Consider the following 24,748-nt stretch of genomic DNA (forward strand, 5'->3'; position numbering starts at 1 on the left):
CCGCAAGGTATGTGGCCTTTTCCCGAAACTCTCTCCAAACTGGCAGGCATTGCCACAAACAACAAGCAGCTCTGGCACACGAGGAGAAGCCCAGACACTGCTCAGTAACAGCCGTCTGGAGGGAAAGATGGAGCAGGGAGGAGAAACTGCCATCTCTGCCGCCGCCCAGCCTCGCCCCGCTATTGGTCAGTTGCCATTGTTTGATATTTGAAGAAGAGCCTTCCTTGCAAGATGCTCTGTTTCCCGTTTCCCAGCCTCCTTAAAATCCTGCTTCTAAAAAATAAAAAAATGAAGAAGAGGAAAAGCACCACTAATGAGCCAATCTCCACTTGGCAAGCAAACAAACAACTCAATGCCAGGGAGACAAGCCCAAGATCTCCTCTGGCGATGGGGCAACGACCCCCCACGGGGGCCTTATCCACGTCATTGGGGCACAGGAGAGGAGGAAAACATCAGTCCTTGGGGAGCTGGCAAGCAGGGAGGGAGGGAGGGAGGGAGGTGAAGCTCCTTGAATGATGGAGCCCCACGGAGGTCACAAGAAGATGTGAATGAGGTCTCCCTCCCTTCCGGGTGATGAGTCAGGTGTTGCTTTTGATTCAAGCTTTCTGGCATTGAGTTCCCTGCGGAGCTCTCTTCTTCCTCCTCCTCCTCCTCCTCTTCTCTGGGAAGCCTGCCTTCGCCCTGGCAGGCTGCCATGGTTGCCGCTGCCTCCTACACCATCCCCATCTGCCATTGTTTCCTGTCATTTTCGGAAACAGTGCGGAGAACAATTAGAAAAGATAACAAGGGAGAATTATATAATTACAGGCTAGTGAATCCAAGGCTCTGCTTCTCCTTCTCTCTCTCTCTCTCTCTCTCTCTCTCTCTCTCTCACACACACACACACACACACACACACAAGCTTGCCCACCCCACAGTCACAGCCTGACCCCAAAGCTTCAAGGACAAGATAATTAATGGAGGGGCACACGCTCTCTGCCCCATTCCAGCGCCTGTGCAATTCTGTCTATACAGTGAGAACTTTTCAAACTTTGCAGAAAGGAAGACAGAGTCATAGAGCCATAGAGTTGGAAGGGAATCAAGGGGAAGTGTCGTCCAGTCCAACCCCCTGAAATGCAGGAATCGCAGCAAAGAATCTCCAGTAAGATGGCCATCCAACCTCTGCTTAAAAACCTCCAAGGAAGGAGAGGCCACCACATTCTGAGGATAGCTGTGTCAGGAGTTCAGCCTACACTCGAGTAGGACCCTGGCAGAGACACATGCCCGACTGGCATGTTCTCTCCATCCTGGTGGGTCGTTTGGGAGCTTCATAAGCTTTCTTCAGCCCGAACATCACAGCGACCGATGCCAATCAATTTCGGCACACTTAGGGATCCACAGAGTTTGTGCACCTTGCGTGACAGACCTCTACAACTCAGCATTTTGGCTAATCTACTTTATTTACATATAAACACACACGGAGCACTGCAACATGGCTCCCTCTCTCTCTAGCATCAGACGGCAAAGAGAGAAAGAACAAAGGACAATAGTCCCGCTTCACGGAACACAGTAACACAAACATCCTGTCTCCGTCACTTCCCACTCTGTGGAGTCAAAACATATCACGTCATGTGAAAGACAATAATCCCATGACTGCAATCATAGAGCAGGAATTCTAACAAGCTGTGCACCAGCAAAGGTTGGTTCAGAGCCAACACAGGACGGGCCTCAGACCACATGTTCTGCACCTCAGAGTTAAAATATTCACCTCCCACCTTTCCATTAACCATGCCCAGGGCCACCGAAAACAGTGATCAATAATAATAATAATAATAATAAAGAGAGCAATCAAGTAATAACAGCCAGCCCACAAGTGGTGTCGAATCATAAAAGAAGAATAAATAAGGTATTAATAAATCAATGTGAGCCGTAGTGAGAGAAAACACACTTTAAAAACAAGAGATGTTGTGTGTCATTCCATATCAAGCGATCTAACTTTTTACCTCATGTCATCCAGTTTTCTTAATATTTTGTACACTTGTTGAATGATCAAAACTAAGTTCAAATCTAAAATTTTAATTATTTATCTCATCCTGTTTGTGAGTTATGAGGGTAATAAAAAAAAATTAATGACAATTTTGGCCTTTACACAAAAACCTTAATAAGCTCAGCCCAGAATTGAGAAAATTGGATGTCATTAAAGTTGGATCACTTGATATGGAATGACCCACAGGCATGATACAGATGCAATAACCAACTAGAGTTTTAGTTTTTCAGGACTGGAAAACCACATATGCACATGTATAGTTCTCCAAAGTAACGATAGATTTCTGAACCCTTATTGTGCAGCCATTGCTGGATGCCTTCCTGTGGAAAACAGAGCAGAGTTAAATCTAGGCTGCTGAGAAATAGCCAGCGTTGTGTGCAAGAGCAAGCTGGCCAGCACAGCGAATGGGAATCTAGGATGAGCAATAGCAAGGTGGTTGGGAATCTGAATGTGCAGCTAGGTGGGCGACAGCCTGTAAATCAGGACTCTGAAAGGACTTTTCACAAAATAAACAATATTACGCTAATTGTGCACTGTGGAATGCGTCGCAAACTTCCCTGCTCCATCTCTCCTCCGAAGCTGTTTGTTAAACTGCTGCCAACTGTCCTCCCTCATTTCTCTGATCTATTTTCTTACAGTAAATTAACTGTGAAAAGCATAGCGTGAGTGAATAAATAAATAAATAACGCCAGGATCCAGATTAGCACCAGAAACAACCCATTTAAAACTTTGCAATAGCTGCATATGCCACGGAGAACTCAGTAACTCGGCGCAACAGCACTCTCCTCACCAAGGGCCGGCCTGGCCATGAGGCAGGCTGAAGCAGTTGCCTTGGGCAGCAGAAGCCCAAGAAGCAGTGTCCCCTGTGGGCGCCCCTGCCTGCCGCCATTGCTGGAGGACAAGTGGCACTGAGATCTCACAAGATTTTGCTGGAATCTCATGACATCTCACTGAAATCTCATGATACGTAGCAGAGCACAGAAGAACCAGAAGGTTCTGAGGAGGTCTTGCCAGAACCTGCTGCTGCTGCCACTTCACAGGTGCTGCCATGCAAACCAGATAAAGGAGGCGAGGTGGGTGCTGCGGCCTGTTCCCAGGCAGCAAAACAGGATGCGCCACATCCCTGTCCCATCTCTGATTCCTAGAAACTGGAAATCAGCATCGCATTGCCCCTGACAAAGCCACTTCCGCCCTTCAGAGGAGGTGGGGTTGCGGGCTTCACGGTCCCAGCCCCCTCACGATTGGGGGGATTCCCGGCCGTGTCACCCCCTGGCCAGCCAATTGGCTGGCACTGGGGGCATGGCCTGCCTTATTTAAAGCAGGACGCGGATGGGGATCTCCCTCTTTACCGCTCCTCAGCTGTTTGGTTTTCCACCCTCCCGCCCTATAAGGTTTTGCCTTTGACCTTGCTATGGACCTTGGCTGGTCGCTGTTGAGGGGCCTGGTAGGAATTTTTCCACTTGGTTTCCACCTACCTCGTAGCAAATCGTCACAACTTTCTTGGTATTGGTGGTTAAGCTTTGGTATTGTTTTGTAGATGGAAGAGGGGAGGAAGCGCCATCACCTGCCCCGCATATTGAAGGGTAGTCCGATAAAGGATTCCGGGGGGGGTGTGGTCCTGTCCGAAGCCTATGGAGGTGAGGGCCTAAGGCACGCCCCCTAGCGGTGACCCCAGGGGAGTTCCTAGTTGATGTGCATCAGTAGGATTCACCCAATGGTGGTTAACCCTTCCCAGACTTCAAGCGGACGGGCTGAAGTTGGATATAGTCGGTTAGGACCAATGCCTAAGCCAATACCGCTCATCACCTGTAACCAATAAAGTTGTGGCCTTATTTATCCCATTAGCCTTACTAATTGTGTCATGTGTCATTATTTCCACTTGGTGGGGCGGGAACTCGCCACACAATGAAGGCAGAACACAGACATTGTGGGTAGTAACCACTGAAAGCCTTATCCCCCGTGAATTTCCTCAAATCCTCTTTTAAAGCCGTCCAAGTGGGTGGCCATCCCTGCCTCTGGTGAAAGACAACTCCACAGTTCAACTATGAAAACGTCATAAGGGACCTGCTGGATGTGACCAATGGCCCACCTAGTCTGGCATCCTATGTGGGAACCAACCACAGAGATGCAAAAGCAGGACACTCTCTCTCCTGCCATTTCCAGCAACTGGTATTCAGAAGCAATGATGCCTCCAACTGTGAACGGCAGAGCAAAGTCATCGTGGCTGGTAGCCATCGATAGCCCTTGTTAATACGTGAGGGGTTTATACATGCAGAGAAAAAGAACAGGTTAAGTTAGGTTTGCAGGTTAATTCCGGGTGTGTTTCTCCAGCGCTTGCAACCAGTTAAGCATGTGAGAGTGAGTCAGCAAGCATGCAAGACTGACTCAGCACGATCTAAAGTATAAATACACTTGTGTTTGAAGCCACTTTGCTCTTGGCCCCTTGGCCAGGAGTCTTAGTCTGCGCTGGAACGCTGCAAGGAGACTATATACTGCGGGAAAATCTCTGTATTACAACACTATGTAACCTATAAGCTGTGGAACTGCACTATACAGTGGTACCCCAGGTTACAGACACTTCAGGTTACAGACGCTTCAGGTTACAGACTCCCCTAACCCAGAAATAGTACCTCGGGTTAAGAAATTTGCTTCAGGATGAGAATAGAAATCGCACAGCAGAGGCAGGAGGCCCCATTAGTTAAAGTGGTACCTCAGGTTAAGAACAGTTTCAGGTTAAGAACGGACCTCTAGAACAAATTAAGTTCTTAAGCAGAGGTATACCACTGTACTTTCAATAAAGGGACTTAAGCCTACCTAGAACTGTCGGGTGTTTTGCTGTTCCGTTGGCACACTCCGCTGGCATGCTGAATGAGCACTCTGCACATGCCCCGGTTGCCCTCTCCTCCAGGAATTTGTCTAATCTCCTTTTAAACCAATATAGTTTGGTGACCATCACTGCCTCATGTGGGAATGAGTTCCACAGTTTAATCGTGTGCTGTCTGTCCTTTTGTCTGCCCTGGCGTTCAGCTTCACTGGTCCTGGGCTGTTGTATAATGAGAGAGGGAGAGAAACTTATCTCCGCGCCCTTTCTCTCCGCCATGCCTACTTCTATACGCCCCCCTCTGTCGTGGCCGCTCTTTATTCTACATCCTAAAGCCGAGCTGCATCACAGGTGCTCTGCTGCAACCCAGCCGTACAACCTAGTGCCTCGCTGACATTTCGAGTCTGGCCCATCTGGCATCATCTGCTCAAACAAGGCAGCCTTTGAATCGGCTCGGCAAACCCTCAGGGAGGCTTATGCAATAGTACCTGACTGCGAGGGAAAGGGCTGCTGTGAGCCAACCACAGGCAACCGGGCTGTCAGGCATCAGCCGAGTGGCTTTCAAAAGGATTTGATAGCAGCCTTACATGCTGTAACAAATCTAGGCCAAGCTTAGGACTTCGCAGCTGCTGTCATTGCCTGCTCAGGACTTCCTGGTGACAGCAGCAGCAGCAGCAGCAGCAGGCAGATTCTGAATTCCCTGTTGTTAAAGGCAGTGCAGATATCTCTGAAGCGAGGTAACCAGAGAAAAGCCAGAGCCCATGGGGTTTGCAGGGCTTCCTCACCCCCCGCAACACACCACACGGAGGTGGGTTGCGTGGAAGACTCTTTGCAAAAGCAGATCTGCAGCTTGTACTAAACTTTTTTGGTGGTGGATGACAGACCTTCGAAGTGTCCCTATTTTCCAGGGACAGTCCTGGATTTACAGAAGCCGTCCTGGTTTCTGATTTGATCCTAGGATGTCCCGCTTTTCCTTAGGACATCGCTGCATCTCCCATGGTCTGAGGTTCATCCACACTTCTGGTTGTCCCATGGTTTCCCCCCCGTTCTTCTTTTGTGTCACCACTTAAGTCAGAAGCGATGCCTCAATGCCTTCCACATGCTCTACGTCTGTGGAATTTTGGGGGTATCACATGGCAGGACAGAATTTCAAAGATGTGCTCTCCCAAGCCCACATTCCTGGCACGCTCACATTTCTGTCTCAGCGACGTCTACCCTGGCTTGGTCATATCCACAGAATGGTAGATGGCAGGAACACCAAGGGCAGCTGTACGGGGAGCTGGCTTCAGACACCAGGCCCGTTGGCAGACCAACTCTGTGCTACAAAGATGTCTGCAGATGTGGCATGGAAGCTGGCAACATCAATCCTGACCTGTGGGAATCCCTTGCAGATGACTGCAGTGCCTGGAGACAGACCTTTAGCTAGGCTGCTTATACAAAGACAGGTGGATGTGACAATTAAGGTTGGCGGGGCAGTGTCCCATTCAATCTAATGGGCAAGCATCTGGTAGTGTGAATGAACTTGGGTCCGAGCTGCACATGTGGCAAAATCAAGCTGCAGAACCACTGCAGGATATAGGGGGTATTTCTTTTTCCAAAGGGGTGGGGAAGGAGAGATGTTCTTCTATGCTGTAACACCCTCCAAATAGAAATCTAGGGCATCAAGCAAAAGGCTGGACAAGAACCTTTAATGCTCACGCAGCAGCTTTTTTTACTTGCAGAAAGTGCTTGTTTGATTGTATGTTTGTCTGAAAGTGGAAGAGCATTCAAAAGCGGCCCTCGCCTGCGCTGCGAAGTGGTACGGTCCATGCAACCACCACATCAACAGGTGGACCCAGTCGTTGCTCACCAAGCAATCAACAGGAGCAACAAAACTGAAGCAAAAGAAGATGGAGAATGGAAGGGGGAGTAGGAAGGAGAGAGAGAGAGAGAGAGAGAGAGAGAGAGAGAGAGAGAGAGAGAGAGAGAACATAGTTTTGAAATCTGGACAGAAGTGAATGCCTGTTTCCATAGCAACCTTTTTATACGTACAGTAGCTCAAACTCCAGTCTGTTTTAATCAGCGCTAGCATTTGCCAGTGAAGTCTAGACCAGGGTCCGCTGTCCCTTCCCACAGATCAACACCCTGACAGACAGAGCTAGGTGCCCAGAGAGCTCAGAGTGGGTTTTTCTTTTTATAAAAGGAAGGTCTCAGAGGTGACAGCAGGTGAAGCTCAAGCTGGCTGATTAGCGATTCCTCGCTGGAAGAGGCCAATAATGCTTTGGGGGTGGGGTGGTTGCCCTGCACGCACGCACACACACCCCACCCCCACCAGCCTTCGCAATGCTTCTCGTTTCTGAAATCTCCCAGTGGAATTGCTTTGGCATCGCGCGTTTCCATCTGCAGATGCTTTCAGCGCTGCCGTTTGGATGAACTAAACGCAACCCAGTAGTGATGTGTGGTGGCGCATTAGGGACCTGAGGAGGGGCCTGGTTCTACTGCAAAATAAAGAAAGAAAAGGTGTGGAGGGCAAAGACAGAAGTACCATTTTGGGGGGACGGGGGGCAGGCGGGTATGGGGGACTCCCTGGTCCTGAATGGGGTAGCGGTGCCCCTGAAGGACCAGGGAGTCATTTTGGACTCACAGCTGCCCATTTTGGACTCACAGCTGTGTCAAGGGCAGCTGTCTACCAGCTTCATCTGGTATTCTGGCTGAGAGCCAGTGTGGTGCAGTGGTTAAGAGCGGTGGACTCGTAATCTGGTGAACCGGGTTCGCTTCCCTGCTCCTCCACATGCAGCTGCTGGGTGACCTTGGGCCAGTCACACTTCTCTGAAGTCTCTCAGCCCCACTCACCTCACAGAGTGTTTGTGGTGGGGGAGGAAGGGAAAGGAGAATGTTAGCTGCTTTGAGACTCCTTCGGGTAGTGATAAAGCGGTATAGGAAATCCAAACTCTTCTTCTTCTGAAATCCTGCTGTAGGAGACCTGGCCTGTGGTTCTCTTCATCAAATGGAGCAGGCCCAGAGAGGTATCCTGATATTACATCTGCACCCTAGCCATACCAGGCATGGCCAGCACTCCAACCAAGCAACGAATACTCTCGACCATAGGTAAGTATGCACCGCCAAAGGTGAGCCAGGGGGCCACTGGTGAATGAAGGCTTTGCTTGTTCTCTGGCAGCTGGCAGAGCATAGGAAGCAAAGCCTTGGGAGGTTATAGCAGAGAAGACACTCTCTGTTGCCCTTCACAGCTGCCCTAGTTAATTTGCCTGCCAGCTTTACAGAACAAGACAGCTGACCAATATTTTCTGGATTATATGACAAGATTATTCTTTCTGCCCAGCTTCAAGCTATTCTTCCCAGCCCGCAATAGGCCACACAATTCCAAAGGGAGGAAAATAACACAGAGAGAAAGAAGACGAGAGGAAACTTACAAAGTTTTGTAAAAGGCTTCTTCTGCGTGCGCACACACACACACACACACGACTACAAAGCTCTCTTAGAACAGCTGCTGCTTTAAAAAGCCCAGACTCTTTAACTTGGGTCTGAGAAGCCACAGAATTGTATGCTGGAAAATGGTATGGGTCAGGATAGTAGAAACGACACAAGAGAGATTTGGGTGGGAAGGAAAGCCATGCAGTACAAAATGGCCCATGCACAGTGGTTCCGCTCCCGGAGTTTTCGTGTTCTCTGGCACTCGTCACGGTGTCCTGTTGTGCCAGAAGTGGTTTAGTCATGCTGGCCACATGATTTGTCTGTGGACAAATGCCAGCTCCCTTGGCCTGAAAGTGAGATGAGTGCCACACCCCATAGTTGCCTTTGACTAGATCTAACCATCCAGGGGTCCTTTACCTGTACCTTTTTTTTTACCTAGGATACAACAGTTTCAATCTGGACGCCACCCCATCCCTGATAGAATTCCATAATCCTATGATAACTCTCTTACCTCAAAATGCATTATATACAGTGGTACCTCGGGTTAAGTACTTAATTTGTTCCGGAGGTCCGTTCTTAATCTGAAACTGTTCTTAACCTGAAGTACCACTTTAGCTAATGGGGCCTCCTGCTGCTGCTGCGCCACCTGAGCACGATTTCTGTTCTCATCCTGAAGCAAAGTTCTTAACCCGAGGTACTATTTCTGGGTTAGCGGAGTCTGTAACCTGAAGTGTATGTAACCTGAAGCGTTTGCAACCCGAGGTACCACTGTATTTTGCCCAAGGAGCTCTTTATGAAGTATTTGACATTTATATTTTTATATCCCAATCTTTTTCCAAAGAACAGCTTATGTGTCGTTCTCAGGAGGTCACATTTCCACATATCATACAGGACCAGACCTGCCAACCTACCTCCTACAGAACCAGCTTCAGACCTTCAGACAATTTTCTGAGCTTTCTGGTGTACAGAGGACACAACAAACCCGAACCACCAGCAAGTGAGAGAGACAAATCCACATAAAGCCACACCAATAACAATGCACCCTTATCCGCTAATTGTGGGTTTATTGCTTTACCTTTTTCACGTGACTAATGGAAACTAGCAAAAGGATATCCAAGGTGCTCTCCCCCCTCATCTCTGAGCACACCAAGCTAAGAACCCATCCTGGCTCAAGTAGGACACTGGCTCGGTGGCGCTGTGGTCTAAACCACTGGGCCTCTTGGGCTTGCAAATCAGAAGGTTGGTGGTTCGAATCCCCGCAACGGAGTTCGAAAGCACACCAGTGCAAGTAGATAAACAGGTACCGCTCCAGCTACAAGCACACCAGTGCAAGTAGATAAATAGGTATCACTCCAGTGGGAAGGTAAACAGTGTTTCTGTGCGCTCTGGTTTCTGTCACAGTGCCCCGTTGCACCAGAAGCAGTTTAGTCCTGCTGGCCGCATGGCCTGGAAAGCTGTCCGTGGACAAACGCCGGCTCCCTCGGCCTGAAAGTGAGATGAGTGCCACACCCCATAGTTGCCTTTGACTAGACCTAACCATCCAGGGGTCCTTTACCTATACCTTTTTTTTTTACCTAGGATACAACAGTTTCAATCTGAATGCCACCCAATCCCATAGTCCCCTTTGACTGGACTTAACCATCCAGGGGTCCTTTACCTTTTACCTTTTTTACCTGGCTCAAGTCAGACATGAAATGCCCTTTGGTAAAAGGCCAGGCCTGGCCCTCGAAGGCTGCTGCTGTCCTATGGGCCTGTCAAGTCACACAAACTCAAGGAGATAAAGGAAAATAACATTGTGACAGGCAACCACCGGCTCTAAAGTATAAAAGAAAACTCCACCGCCCACACCTCCTCCTTCCCCAAAGCCAAGCCAGTCAGCCTTCTGCTTGCTCCCTTGTCTCTGAACTAACCAGCTTGAAAGTACCTAAAAGGCTCTGACAGGTAATTTATACCGTGAGAGAGGATAGCAATTTCACTGTCCAGGGGAAAAGATATGCTGCTGGATAGGAAAATACTTACACCTGCGAAACAGGAGTTTAATATGATAACAATTCCAAAAGACCAGAGGAAGTAATCTTTCCCGTACCACCTTCCTTCCCTAGTTGCCAGCAAATGTTTACTTGGCTTTGTTTTCTTTAATTCATCCTTTCTTTCTCAAGAGGGAGGAAATGAGATGAAAAGAAAAAAGCTCCAGTAAATCTCAGTGGAATAAATCGAAGATCTTAACCCATGAAGGGTGATTATGTGTCTGTTGCTTATGCCCAAAGACTCTTAGACATTCCAGCATCTCACACAGCTGCTTGAGAATTTTGTCCTTTTATTCCATGTGTGTTCTTGTAATAATAATAATAATAATAATAATAATAATAATAATAATAACAACAACAACAACAACAACCAAGTATAGCAGGACAATGGGACAAATCAAGAAGGATCACACCAGAGCTCAGGAAGACCTTGTTGCTCAAGCAAAGCTAAGCTGGAACAGGAAATTCTTTTATACCCTTTCCTGCCCAGAATGACCCAATGGCCATCTTGGTGGGCAAAGTCAGTCTGAAAGGTTATTTGCAGAGAAGGCTGCCATGGGGAAACTGCACACAGATCCAGTTGTTCTTGTCTTTAATGGACGTAACAGATGGTTGTTCACTCGCTCTCAGCATATTTCAAAAATTTTGGATCCTCGGCCATCTTTTCTCGAGCTTCCAAACCTTTCTCCTTACAGCAGGTGTAGGGAACCCTTGGCCCTCCAGATCTTTCTGAACCATAACACCCATCATCCCTGGACATTGGCGGCGCTTGTGGGCCCAATGGGAGTTGGGAATTCAGCAACTTCTGGGAGGTCAATGGTCCCCCACACCTGCCTTACAGTTACAGGGAACATTTCCCATATGGAGCTGTCTACTGTTGTAATCCATCCTGTGCTGAAGACTCTAGAGCAATGGTTCTCAACCTGTGGGTCCCCAGATGTTGTTGGACTACAGCTCCCATCATCCCTGAGCACTGGCCTTGCTAGCTAGGGGTGATGGGAGTTGTAGTTCAACAACATCTGGGGACCCACAGGTTGAGAAAGGCTGCTCTAGAGCAGGTTGTACCATGTAGAAACCTGGACGAAGAAGGAGGAGGAGGAGGAGGAGGAGGAGGAGGAGGAGGAGAAGAAGGAGGAGGAGGAGGAGAAGAAGAAGAAGAAGAAGAAGGAGAAGAGGAGGAGGAGGAGGAGGAGTTTGGAATTGATATCCCGCCTTTCACTCCCCTTAAGGAGTCTCAACGAAGCTAACATTCTCCTTTCCCTTCCTCCCCCACCACAAACACTCTGTGAGGTGAGTGAGGCTGAGAGACTTCAGAGAAGTGTGACTGGCCCAAGGTCACCCAGCAGCTGCATGTGGAGGAGCGAGGAAGCGAACCCGGTTCACCAGATTACGAGTCCACCGCTCTTAACCACTACACCACGCTGTATGCTGACTTTCAAATCCACCATTATTTATTTTATAGTTAAGGAGCCCCAGGAAAGCTTCAGAGGAACAAGAACCTGCCGGATCAGGCCCATGGCCCATCTAGACCAGCATCCTGTTCTCACAGTGGCTGACCAAATGCCCATGGGAAACCTGCAAGGAGGATCTGAGCACAAGAGCTGCTCTCCCCTCCTGTGGTTTCCAGGAACTGGCCTTCAGAAGCATCGCTGCCTCTGAACATGGAGACAGAGCATACCGATCAGGGTTGGCAGCCATTGATATTCCTCTCCTCCATGCATTTGTCTAATCCTATTTTAAAGCCATCTAGGTTGGTGGCTATCACTATTTCCTGTGGGTGGAAGTTCCACAGTTTAACTGTGAGAAAGCTTTATTTTATCTGTCTTGCATCTTCCAACACTCAGCTTCTTTGGTTGTCCACTCATTCTAGTGTTATGAGAGAAGGAGGAATGGCCACTCCCCACATTAAATGGGGGGCGCCCTTTGCGTGGTCGCGCGCAGCCCCCTGGACCCTATGCGGCACCATTAGTACAGGCTTGGCTTCGCCTTCCCTAGGTGAGATACCTGGAGGTCTCCGCCTACCTCAGCCAGTTGCCCAATCCCACCTGGGGAGGCGTTGCCAAGGTGACCAGGCCAGGTAGGGGGAGGGACTACCTGCCCACACAATAGGGGGAGGATCTTACCTGGGAATCGTCAGTTGGCTCCAGAGCTTCTTCCACCCTACCCACCCTCAGTTAAGACTTCTTTTGCAGGTTAACCTTTTCTCCACAGGTACGCAGGCGCTGCTACGTCAGGGTTGCTGTTGAAGGGCCGGGAAGGAATTCTCCTGCATTGGCAGGTTTGCCTTTCCCATAGCAAAACGTCACAACTTTGGGGGTGTCAGGCCTTGGGCTTAGTCTATCTTCCCTAAATAAGGAGGGGGCGTGCAGCGGTGACCCACGCCCCCTCCTCTTTGCAGCAGCAATACCAGGGTTCCCCGTTAAAGGGGTTGTTTGAGGGGAGGCTCTGGCCGTACGCCTAGAGGTCGTCATTGCTCTCCCCTGCGACGGCGGTGTAACGGGGGCGGGCTCTCTCTGCTTGAACATATGTTCTCCAGAGCCAACTCATCCCACACACACACTGGATAACCCTGATGTTCCCCAGGTCCCCGGCGGGGGACTGGGAGGGATAAACACCCAATGTTTGAGCCAAGGTCTATGCACATCTGAAACAAAATAAAGTTGTGGCCAATTTTAATCCCATAGCACGTTGTCTTGAGTTGTTATTCCACACGGGGGCCGCCCAGGGTTTGTGGGACTCTGCCTGTCCACGCAAAACTTTTCCCTGTTCACTCTTCTTTGTTTCCTTTTCAGGCAAAGGTCACCCACCACAACTGTTCAAAGTTCCCAGCTCTTCCGAGACAACGTGTGGCGCGGCTAATCTTAAGGTTGCCGTCATTCTCCTCCTTGCCAAGTCGTTTGCTCAGCAATAATTTCTCGGAGAACTGTGTGTGTGTGTTCTTTCCCCCCCAACTTCCTGAACATCACCAATAATTCAGTAATCATGCTTGATGTTTCGCAAAGCAGCCGTGTCACAATGAACAAAAGGCTCTGTTCAAAAAAGAAAATTATTCAGCCATTGTAAAAGGCAGCAGGGAAGGCAGGCAATCTGATGCTTCAGCAAGAGGAGGCTGGAACTTTTCACCTCAGCTAAGCTTTCATCTCACAGAGGTGACAGCAGAACATTTCTGGATTGCTGGTGTATGGCTGCCGTTCCAGAATGAAGACTGGGTCCTTCACAACCCCCAAAATCCAGAGAGGAATATGGATGGGGAAGGTTTTGCAAGCACCCCTACTTCAGCCGACGGCTGGAACATCACCCCAGAGGGCTTTGCTGCACACAGTTGTGCAGTTGATATGCATGTGGTATGACTTGTGCTTTAGTCTCTGAGCTACGGTTATTTAAAGCTTTAGATAAAGCAAGAAGTCAAAAGAGATTTGCGATCAGCATTCCATCGAGCCAGCGATGAGTCAACAAAGCGTGCACACGGAACCGTGAAGTATTTTATTTTATTAAATTTATTTATATCCCGCCATTCCTCCCGAAGGAGTCCAGGGTGCCTGTGAATGACTGAGGCATCGGGAGCTGTGGAACTTGTCAACAGACACCTTCCAGCTGGAAACCAGCATTCGTGAATCATCGCTCTTGTTCACCCCATGTGTGAACCATTAATTAGAAGAAGTTCTTATATACATTAGTAACAAAAGACTGCCTAACTTGGATAATAATAATAATAATAATAATAATAATAATAATAATAATAATTTATTTATACTCTACCCACCTGGCTGGGTTTCCCCACCCACTCTGGGCAGCTTCCAACAGAATATTAAAATACAATAGTCTATTGAACATTAAAAGCTTCCCTAAACAGGGCTGCCTTCAGATGTCTTCTAAAAGTCTGGTAGTTGTTGTTCTCTATGACATCTGATGGGAGGGCATTCCACAGGGTGGGTGCCACTACCGAGAAGGCCCTCTGCCTGGTTCCCTGTAACTTGGCTTCTTGCAGTGAGGGAACTGCCAGAAGGCCCTTGGTGCTGGACCTCAGTGTCCGGTCAGTGGAGACGCTCCTTCAGGTATGGAGTCAAAGGAGTGCTAAAGGAGGATAAGGACATTGCAGAGAAACAGAATGAATTATTTCTGTCTGTTCACAGTAGAATATATAGGGCAGATAGAATCATAGAATTGGAAGGGACCCAAGGGTCATCTAGTCCAACCCCCTGCAATGCAGGAATCTCAGCTAAAGCATCCATGACAGATGGCTGTCCCACCTCTGCTTAAAAACCTCCAAGGAAGGAGAGTCCACCACCTCCCGAGGGAGTCTGTTCCACTGCCGAACAGCTCTTAGTGTCAGAAAGTTTTTCCGAATGTTTAGTCAGAATCTCCTTTCTTGTAACTTGAAGCCATTAGTTCGAGTCCTACCCTCTGGAGCCGGAGAAAACAAACATGCTCCCTCTTCCATGTGACAGCCTTAAGATATTTGAAGATGGCTTTCAGATCTCTTCTCAGACTCCTCTTTTCCAGACTAAACATACCCAACTCCTTCAAGCCCTCCTCATAAGGATTAGTTTCCAGACCCTTGATCATCTTGGTCACCCTTCTCTGTCAACATCCTTCTGAAATTGTGGTTCCTAGAATTGGACACAGTATGACCAAGGCAGAATAGAGTGGTACTATGACTTGTCTTGATCTGCACACTATACTTCTGTTGATGCAGCCTAGTATAGCGTTAGCTTTTTTTTGCTGCTGCATCACATCACAGTGTTGACTCATGTTAAGCTTGTGGTCAAGACCCCTAAATCCTTTTCACATGTACTGCTAGTAAGCCAGGTGTCCCCCATCCTATATTTGTGCACCTGGTTCTTCCTGCCTACGTGCAGAACCTGACATTTGTCCCTACTGAAATTCATTTTGTTAGCTTGCTCCCTCTTCTCCCATTGCCTGAACTTGCAAGAAAGGAGTCTGAGGGACTCAGGCAGATGGAAGGGATGAGAGACAAAATTCTAGGCTCAACAGACAAAATAAAAATTGGGAAATTGCCAGGCCTGGATAAAATCCATGCAAGAGTTCTCGAAGAACTAAAAATGTGGCATTGCTGATCTTCTGACTAAACTATGCAACTTGTCCCTCAGATCAGTATCTCCAGGTAAGGCAAGGGAAGACACCTTGTCTGAAACCCAGAAGAAATGCCACCAGTCAGTGTGGACAATATTGAACTAGGTGGATCCCAATGGTCTGACTCAATATAAGGCACCTTCCTACGACCCTATGAACATCTCTTTAGATGAAATCCAGTGGAAACTTCTTCTCTTCTTCCTCCTCCTCCTCCTCTGCCTCCTTGCTTCTCTTGAAATCCTATGGAAGCTTGATTCAAGGAAGAAAGCTCTGAGGATGTTCCAGATTACACTTTGGGTGCAATAACAGTGACGAGTCTATTGCAACCAGAACATAGCTTAGTGGCCTTCCTGGAGTTCTGTGTTGGATTCTTGCCTGCCCTTTTCGCTAACACAAGTTGATCTGATTAAAGGTGTCCCCACTCACTGGGAATAGCACTGGTAAAAAGCTACATAGGGCACTGGCCTCCAGAAATTCCACAATGTCCCACTCTAGTTTTGAAGAATCAACACCAGACATCATCCTATCTTTACAGCTAAGGCAACTACAGTGGTACCTCCGGTCACATACGCTTCAGGTTACAGACTCTGCTAACCAAAAATAGTACCTCGGGTTAAGAACTTTGCTTCAGGATTAAAACAGAAATCATGCTCCGGCGGCAGCGGGAGGCCCCATTAGCTAAAGTGGTGCTTCAGGTTAAGAACAGTTTCAGGTTAAGAACGGACCTCCGGAACAAATTAAGTACTTAACCCGAGGTTGTTGTTGTTGTTTAGTCGTTTAGTCGTGTCCGACTCTTCGTGACCCCATGGGACCAGAGCACGCCAGGCACTCCTGTCTTCTTAACCCGAGGTACCACTGTACAAACTTGTTCTAAATAAAAAAGAACACTGAGGCTCCCAGGGTGCTGAATCCCATGCAGTGTCCCAGATATATATTTATGGATTTGTGCAAAAATCATAGCATTCACGGTAGTCACACATGATAGAAAAGAGGTGTTGGGATTCCTGGAAGTTGACGTAGCCATTCACAAACTGTGTCTCCCAACCTGAATTTATTTCTGAGCTTTGGAAATGGGTTTTTTCTTTCTTTTTCCTCTTCTTTGGTCTCTCTCCCTCTCTCACAAAAATTTACAGATCTCTACATGTGCCCAGTTTTAAAATTGCCATGAATCTGAAGGCTCTAAAAAGCCTTTTCCCCATTCATTAATTGTGCCCACAAAAAGCACTGTTGATATGGCTACAGTTGGCTAAGCTTGGGGGGGGGCGGTCATGGTGTTCTGCGAGAGCAGAGGAACACATGCACACATCAGTAAAATGACTGCAGAAAAATAGCCTTGATTAAGCCATATGAACAGTCACATCAAGACTGCTTGCTTACAGTGTGCATATAGGTAATTAAGAGTGGAGTTGATGGAAAGGCAGTTGACTTGGAGAAACTGAAAACTGCCGTGAACTGGAGGCTCAAATTCCAGAAATAATTTTGGGAGTTCTCCTAGTCCAGCCAAAAATTAGGAGTAGCTGAACATAGGGCAGAGCGAACCCATGAGATATTTATTGACAGAATATAATGGGGGAAATCCACACATCATCCTTATAGATTCACTGCTGATCACCGGAATGATAAAAGATGCTCTTTTTTGCAATGTATATTTTTAAAGAAGGGTGAATACTAATCTGGGTTATTTGCAAGCAGGATTGTAGCCCTCACCTCTTGCCCCCATTTCTCCCTTTTAAAAAAAATTTCCATTTTTATTAAAGGTTATGTTCTTGCTTCGCATCTCTGAGAAAACTTCAAGGTTATCTCCCTCTTTGCTTGTCTCTCTGAGGACTGCAGTGGAGGTAATTGGGAAGAGTCAAGCGAGAAAGGCAGCAGTGACCAGAATAGAATCAGTGTGGAATGTAAATTGACTTGGGCCAGATCCACACATACCTTTACATCACTTGATGTTGCTGCATTTATTGTTGAACTCCAATTCCTATCAGACCCAGCTAGTATGGTTGGTGGTAAAGAATGAATGATGGGAGCTGTAGACCTGAAACATTAGTAGGTCCTCAAGTTCTGCATCCTTGCTGTAAGCATGGCTATGCTAGCGTATTTGGAGTTTGTGGCATAATCTACCGTTCCCAGATGCTAAGAGCCAGTTGTCAGGAGTCCAGGTTCCCAGCTTTGATAACACAGAAAGTGTAGGTAATTTTAAAGGATTTATTGCAAAAACAAATAGCTCCAGACTACTCAAACAAAGCCTCCAGCATCATTACTCAAGATGACCCTTCTGAAGACTCCTTCCAACGTCTACAGAAGATATTGAACTTACGACCCTCACGTCTCTTGTTTTGCTTTCTATCTAGCAGCTCTCCCATTCTCCGACTCTTCAGACTTAGTGGATCAGCTCCAACCTCTTCCTGTTCTGAGAGGCTGTCTCTGAGTCAATTTGCGCCTGTTTGCGCTTCCTGCAAGCTTTGGCTGTGTTCTAGCCTGCTCTCAAGCTACTGCCTTATGAGCCTGCCCGTCAAGGTCAGGAAGAGCCAGAGTCTGCAGCTGCTGGCTCTCCCCTACCTGACTATCATCTAAGCCTCTCTGTTCCTGGCTGCTTTCTGCAGTTGGCTACAAATCTTCACTTGGAGCTGGCTCATTCCTGACACCAGTTTAAGCACTAGAAACAGCACAGCTAAGGGTAAAATGAATGGTATGCAATGAAAGACCAGAAGCAGCAAGTAATAGTTCATTGTAGCATCTAGAAACCAACCTAACTCTGATGTACGAAATGAGCTACGCGATATGCAGTTGTAATAATGCTGTAATGTAAAAATGAAGGTTTCACGTAAGAAGAGCCTGCTGCGTCAGACCAATGTCACCCATCTTTTCTAGCAAACTGTTTTCACAGGGGCCAACCCTATGGGACCTATGCATTCTCCTCTCCTGCTGTGTCCAGCAACTGGTGTTGGAGCTCTGGACTGCTGCAGGCTCTGGACTCTGCTGCCAAGTATATGGGGATGTGGATCTCAGACTGAAGGATCCTGGGCATCTTGCAATGAAAGAAAGTGAGATTTGTGCAGCCTGCAGGCAGCTATTTATATGCCATGTGTGCAAGAGTCAGGGATGATCCCACATAGCTAGGGTTGCCATATTTCAAGGAGTGAAAATCCTTGAGTTGCTGAGCTCTTGGGGGAAAAGTCATTGAGCAATGTGGGAATTTTCAGGTTGGCAGGAGAGGATATATTGTTTATTAACATTAACATTAATATCCTTCCTAACTTGCGCTAGCAAGTTCCTTTACTTAGCGGAACTTACATTCCCCATCTCACACACAGCAGAAAACTAGTTGCAAGCTCGTGTGAGTTTCTTAAGTCAATACGCAATTCCATCTGGCTTGTCCAGATTGAAATGTGTTCTGATATTTTCCTGGTTAAGACCCCTTGAATCCCGCCTAAAAGAATAAAGACACCACAGTCTTATTCATAAGAAATGAAAAGAAAGTTTACGATCAGACAGCACAGTGTGATTCCTGAAGGCAGGCTTAAGACTTAAAGTTACAAGCATATACAAATAGGTTTACCCCATATGTGGGTTGACCTAGTGACTGCAGGTTAGCAGTCCAGCAGTTCACAGGATGAAAGGAAGATGGAAAAGAGAGGAGAGCGTGGCAGCATGCCTTGTCCTTTTACCAAGTCTGGAAAGGTCACGCCCAACCACTAGTCACATGCAAGGAAGAATGCTCCAGCCCAGGAGGATCTGGAAGTTTCGACTGGCTGGACCAAGCATCCCCTTGCATGTCCACTCTAGCAAAACAAGGAATGTTGTACTTGACTGCTTTCAGTGGATTACATCCCACACTGTCAGGAGTGCGTGCAGGAGCCAGGGCCTGTGACCAGTAGGGCTTCGCAGGACTGAGGCCTTACTAAGTTTGTTCTAGAGAGGCAAGGCGTGGCCACACAGGTGAGGCTGCTTGGTAACTCACTGCACCTGGTGGCAAGAGCCGGGAAGGGATGTAAGGTCAGCATTTCCCTTCGGTTCTTTGCCACAGCAACATGTTTCCTGCCTTGCTGTTTGGCTGCTTGCTTCCTGCTCCTCGCTCCTCGCTCCTCGGACCTCAGCTCCTTGACTCCTTGCTTCTCGACCCTCGGATCCTTGTCTTCGTGACTCCTTGCTTCTTGACCTTCGGACCCTTGACTTCGTGACTCCCTGCTTCCTGACCCTCGGATCCCTGGCTTCTGGACTCTCATTCCTGCTCCCACCCCGCCATCTTGCCCCCGGTCCCAACATCCTCAGCCGGGACTTCGATCACCCATAGACCGGACCATGACACACAAGCTTTTTTGGGGAAAATTTTGCCAATTTTCTGAAATCCCCCCTGGACATGTCTGGGAACCCTAACATAGTGCCAGCACTGGTGCAAGCAAGGTCACAGGAAGTGGGAGCAGTGGCGTAGCGTGGGGGGTGCAGGGGGGGCCGGCTGCACCGGGCACAACATCTGGGGGTTAGGGCAAATCCACGGGTTAGGGGGCGCAAATCCACGGGTTAGGGGGCGCAAATTACTTGCCTTGCCCCGGGTGCTGACAACCCACGCTACACCACTGAGCGGGAGGAAGGTGGCAAAGGATGCATGTTAACCCCTTCTCCTCTGCTTCCAGCGCCCAGGAGATGCAGAAGGGAATCAGTAGAATCTATGCCACTGAATGGCAGTTGCTTGGGAGCAACAGTAGGGGAGAGCAGGGCTGGATTAAGTCATGCTGAGGTCCTAATCAGGGTGGCAATGCTGTGCCCTTCAGCCGTTGATGGACGACTCTTGTCAGCCCAAGCCAGCATGGGCAATGGCCAGGGATGATGGGTGAGGTAGTCCAGCAACCAGGGCTCCAGGATGGATATACCTGCTCTAAAGTGTGTAAAAATTAAGGAGCCTATGGCATTGAGGGGGGAATGTGTATTATTCTAGCAGGAAGGGCAATGAAAACATAATCAAATTTTGTATTTGCATATATGCTGGTGCATAGGCAAGGATGCAACTAAAAACTAGCAATCTAACTAAAACAAAACTTGCAAAAAGCCTGTTTCCATTTAAATGAAAATAACTTGTGATTTCTTGCTTACCATGTATGAAAACTATAATATAGTTATCTCTGCATAGATTTATAAAAACACAGCACAGCAAATAATTGTGTAGCCGTTGGGTATATTTGCATCATATTAGAACAATGTTTCTTTTAGAGTCTGTTCTTCCTATTACCTTTATTTTTCAACAAATTATGTAAAAACTCTCTTCCCTTTTTAAAAAATCATTGTAGCACAATGACCATTGCTAACACAAGCGTGGTAGCAGGGTATTACATCATACCAAATGCAAAGCAAGCATTGAATAAAAGGAGAAAGAAACATAAATTGAGACGTCCATATTTCCTGAACTGGCATGGATTGTGAAGGTTGAGTGTCTAAGCCCGAGGTACAGGAAATAAAATCTCAGCAGATGACCTAAAAGCCTTCTGGATCCTGCATCCCTCTAGAGACACACAACCTATGTGTTATCCCCACCCCACCCCCGCAATATCCAAAGTCCTTAATTTCAAAAACAAAAGTAGACTTTTCAAGGTTTTCCATTGCTGGACTACTGAGCTGCAACTAACATCCTGTCTAAAGTTCTTTAGATCAACAAGCTTTCACATATTGGTCCACATATTCAGCAATGGTAGCTGTGGAGAGGCCTGAACAGGTGCTTTAATTATTTTAGTTACTTCTTGAAAATATGTAAAACTTGACTTTAAAAAAAAAAAAAGAGTAGCTTGCACATTAATCCAGCAGTGCCAGGACGGCTGTTGCCTACATGCCCTGCTTGCAGGTTTTCTGAAGCCATCTGGTTAGCCACAGAGTTAGAAACTCAGATATATTAAGTTAATTGCTAAATGGCGCCTTAAAGCCTAGGTTACAGTTGCCACAATGGAATGCCTAGACACTGTTTTTTATACAATGAAAGTTGTTGTCATTGTTCAATTTCATTTCTGTACCACTTTATATTTTAAAGGACAAATCCCAAAGCAATTTGCAGCACATTAAAACATCAAATAAAACAATCCACAATAAAACAAATACAGTGGTACCTCTGGTTGTGAACGGGATCCATTCCGGAGGCCCGTTCCCAACATGAAAAGAACACAACCCGCAGTGGCGCGTCTGCGCACGTGCGGGTTGCGATTCGCCGCTTCTGCGCATGTGCATGATGTCATTTTGCACGTCTGCGCATGTGCGAGCAGCGAAACCCGGAAGTAACCCTTTCTGGTACTTCTGCAAGTATCAAAACACATCTGGCGCCTGTCTAATTTCTAACACTGCTTAGCCACTGTGACTAATACAGCGTTGAACTCGCTGCACATATTTATTTATTTTATTTTTATTTATTAAATCTGTATACTGCCCTTCATCCAAAGATCTCAGGGTGGTTCGCAGCGTAAAAATACAAAACAAAAGCACAAAATACAGAAAACAAAAACAAAACAAACCCATAACCGCTCCCCTTCTACAAACACAAGTTAAAGGACATAGACCGTTAAATAGCCCTGGGCCCGGTGAAAGAGGAATGTTTTCACTTGGTGCCTAAAGGTGCACAATGAAGGGGCCAGGCGAGACTCCCTGAGGAGAGCATTCCACAAACAGGGAGCCACTGCAAAAAAGGCCTGTTCTCATGTTGCCACCCTCTGGACCTCTTGTGGCGGAGGCACATGAAGAAGGACCTCGGATTATGATCTCAGGGTCTAAGTCGGCTCATACGGGGAGAAGCGACCCTTGAGATATTTGCTTAGTTCTTCTTGGGTTTTCCATGCTTAGCAGGTTTGAACGGCATGGACCACACATCCTACACCTCCCCACAAGAAGGGGGTAAGAAGAAAAGAGACAGCTCTATCTAGAAATACAAGGAAGAAGAAAATTGAAGTTATAGCCTAGCACTGAGCAAGTCCTATGAGTAGCTACCTGGGATGTTAAGAGAGAGAGAGGTCACTGAACTCCATTTCTGCAAAACAATTCCACAGAGCTCTTTAAATCCTTGTTATGTCTTTCTTCTTTTATTTCTCCACAATCTCTGAAGCCCTACCTGACGGCAGTGGGCTGCAGAAGCCGAACAGGACTAAGGGAAAATGTTTTACATTTCCCAGTACCTTGCTGGGCATTTGTCACATGTTGTAAGCTGGGCTTCTTCATACTCCTGCTGTGTCAGAACCATGCAATTTGAAAACTTTGAAATTTTGGTTGCAATCTTGTTTACAACCGCAAACCTCAGTGCAGTTCGTTTGGCTTCCATCCGAGGCATTCTGAACTGGACTGCTCTACAGGGTTGTACAGTGGTACCTTGGGTTAGAGATGCTTCAGGTTACAGACTCCGCTAACCCAGAAATAGTACCTCGGGTTAAGAACTTTGCTTCAGGATGAGAACAGAAATTGCGCAGCAGCAGCACGGTGGCAACGGGAGGCCCCATTAGCTAAAGTGGTACCTCAGGTTAAGAACAGTTTCAGGTTAAGAACGGACCTCCAGAACAAATTAAGTTCTTAACCCAAGGTACCACTGTATGAAATTCAAGAGAGAGCTCTCCCATGAATTAACAAAACAGACTACGGTGGCAGAGTGTTCCCTTCTTAAGGACTTTTCACAAGCAGTGCATTTTACAATAAATGTAGTTGGTTTGTTTTTCTTTGCCCACGGTTGTATTTCTGGGCTTAGAACAAAATGAACCAATTTTCTGAATGTATTTTACTGGGGAAGGAGAATGGTTTGCTTAGCTCAATTCCAAATTGAGGCGAGGTGAGCGTGCCCACTGGGTACGTGAAATGGAGAAGGGGAGGAAAGGCAAATAAGAGAGCAACGGGTATCTCATGTGTGTGCTTTTCGGCAGAATTTCTCAAGCTGCCCTCTTGCCCCCAGTTGATGAAGAAGAAAACTTTTCTCTCTTTCTTTTTTAATCTGACCTTTCCCTCTTCCTACAAGTGCTAATCATTGGAGAATTTCAATGGCAATCTTTTTTTAAAAAAAAACAAAAATGGAGAGTTAATCAATTCCAAAGTCAATCATTTAATAGGCTTTCTTGAATAATACGATGAGGATGAAGAAGAAAGGGTGACCGATGGTAAAGAAAAAAGCAAGTTGTGATTAAGCAGGCCTTACTCTGCATTTTCCGCCCCAGAGGATCAAAGAGGGGTGCAAACTCTCCAGGGTAAATAGATGGAGGAAAAGGACTGATTGGAAAAACATGGCCTTGCTTGGTGAGCACTCAGCAACCCTCCATCACATCATCTGCTGCAGCCTGGAGCCTGAACAAACACACCTTCTCAGGAAAGGGCTTTGCCACAGAGAGAGAGAGAGAGAGAGAGAGTGCGCATTGCGAATCCCTCTCCTTATTAAACGCCACTCAATCCCATCCTCGCCCAGAGCCACAGCACCTCCTCTTCTGTCACACCCTTAATTGCTCAGTGCCAAGGGGGATGGTTCTGTGGCAGAGGCAGCCTGCTTCCCTACCCCTTGCTACAAAGTGCTAAATGATTAGGAAGCCTGGGAGAATTGCACCATCGCTGCTCTTCCCATCTGTTAGTAGCAGAGATGTCGGCAATGTTCTCTAAAGAGCATGAAGGCAGCCCTGGCGGATTAATCCAAAGGCCCACCTCATCCTGCAGTCTGCTTCCAGCCAGGTGCCTTCAATGGGGAGGACCACAAGCAGGGTGCTGGGTGTTCAGAGGGAGAGGGGCTCAGAAGATGGAGGTTCCATGCAGCCACCATTGCTGATCATTCAACAATGGGCCTTTTAAAAAGGCATCTAACCTACTAGTCATAATCACATTGATGTGGCAGTGAATTCCACAAATTCGTTGTCTGGCATGCGAACTTTCCTCCTCCTTGTCCTGAACCTACATCCAGAGACCCCAGATTCTCGCATTATGAGACAGAGCAAAACACTCTCCTCTATCTAATTTCTCTTCACCATTCATCATTTCATAAACTGCTTTCATGTCATGTGTCCCCCCCTCCCCCCAAAAAACCCTCTGGTTGTCCCTGCCCCCTGCAAAGGACAGGACACCCCCAATTTTTTAGCTTTTCCTTTTGGTCAAAGTTGGGGAGCCTGGGTCCCTCCAAATATTGCTGGATTCAGAGGTGGACTTTGGTAATTCTTTTCGTAATATTGCGTCCTGTGCAAGGCCAAAATTTGGCACCCCCAAATGGATCCTCTGAATTATGGATCTTCTCAGTCTTGTGTCCCCTCAGCTCAGCGACCTCATCTGGGGAACAGCCCGCACTGCCCTAAATCTGGCGCTACTGAACTGTAAACCCCAATGTTCTTAAGAACTGATTGTGTTGGTTGGGGCAGATGGGGAAGTTTTCACCCAACAATATCTGGA

General features: G+C 47.3%; 1 protein-coding gene and 1 long non-coding RNA gene across 3 annotated transcripts in view; one reads left to right on the forward strand and one right to left on the reverse strand.

The window, feature by feature from the left end:
- PLXNA4 (plexin A4) overlaps positions 1-24,748 on the reverse strand; it is a 580,684-nt gene that overhangs the window by 442,060 nt on the left and 113,876 nt on the right. The window lies entirely within an intron of this gene.
- Positions 12,250-13,795, forward strand: LOC310743195. The gene is made up of 2 exons (XR_014538874.1): positions 12,250-12,417; positions 12,918-13,795. It is a non-coding gene; the product is annotated as an uncharacterized lncRNA (long non-coding RNA).

This window comes from Podarcis filfolensis (genome assembly GCF_964270895.1).
Source record: "Podarcis filfolensis genome assembly, chromosome: 10".
NCBI lineage: Eukaryota > Metazoa > Chordata > Lepidosauria > Squamata > Lacertidae > Podarcis > Podarcis filfolensis.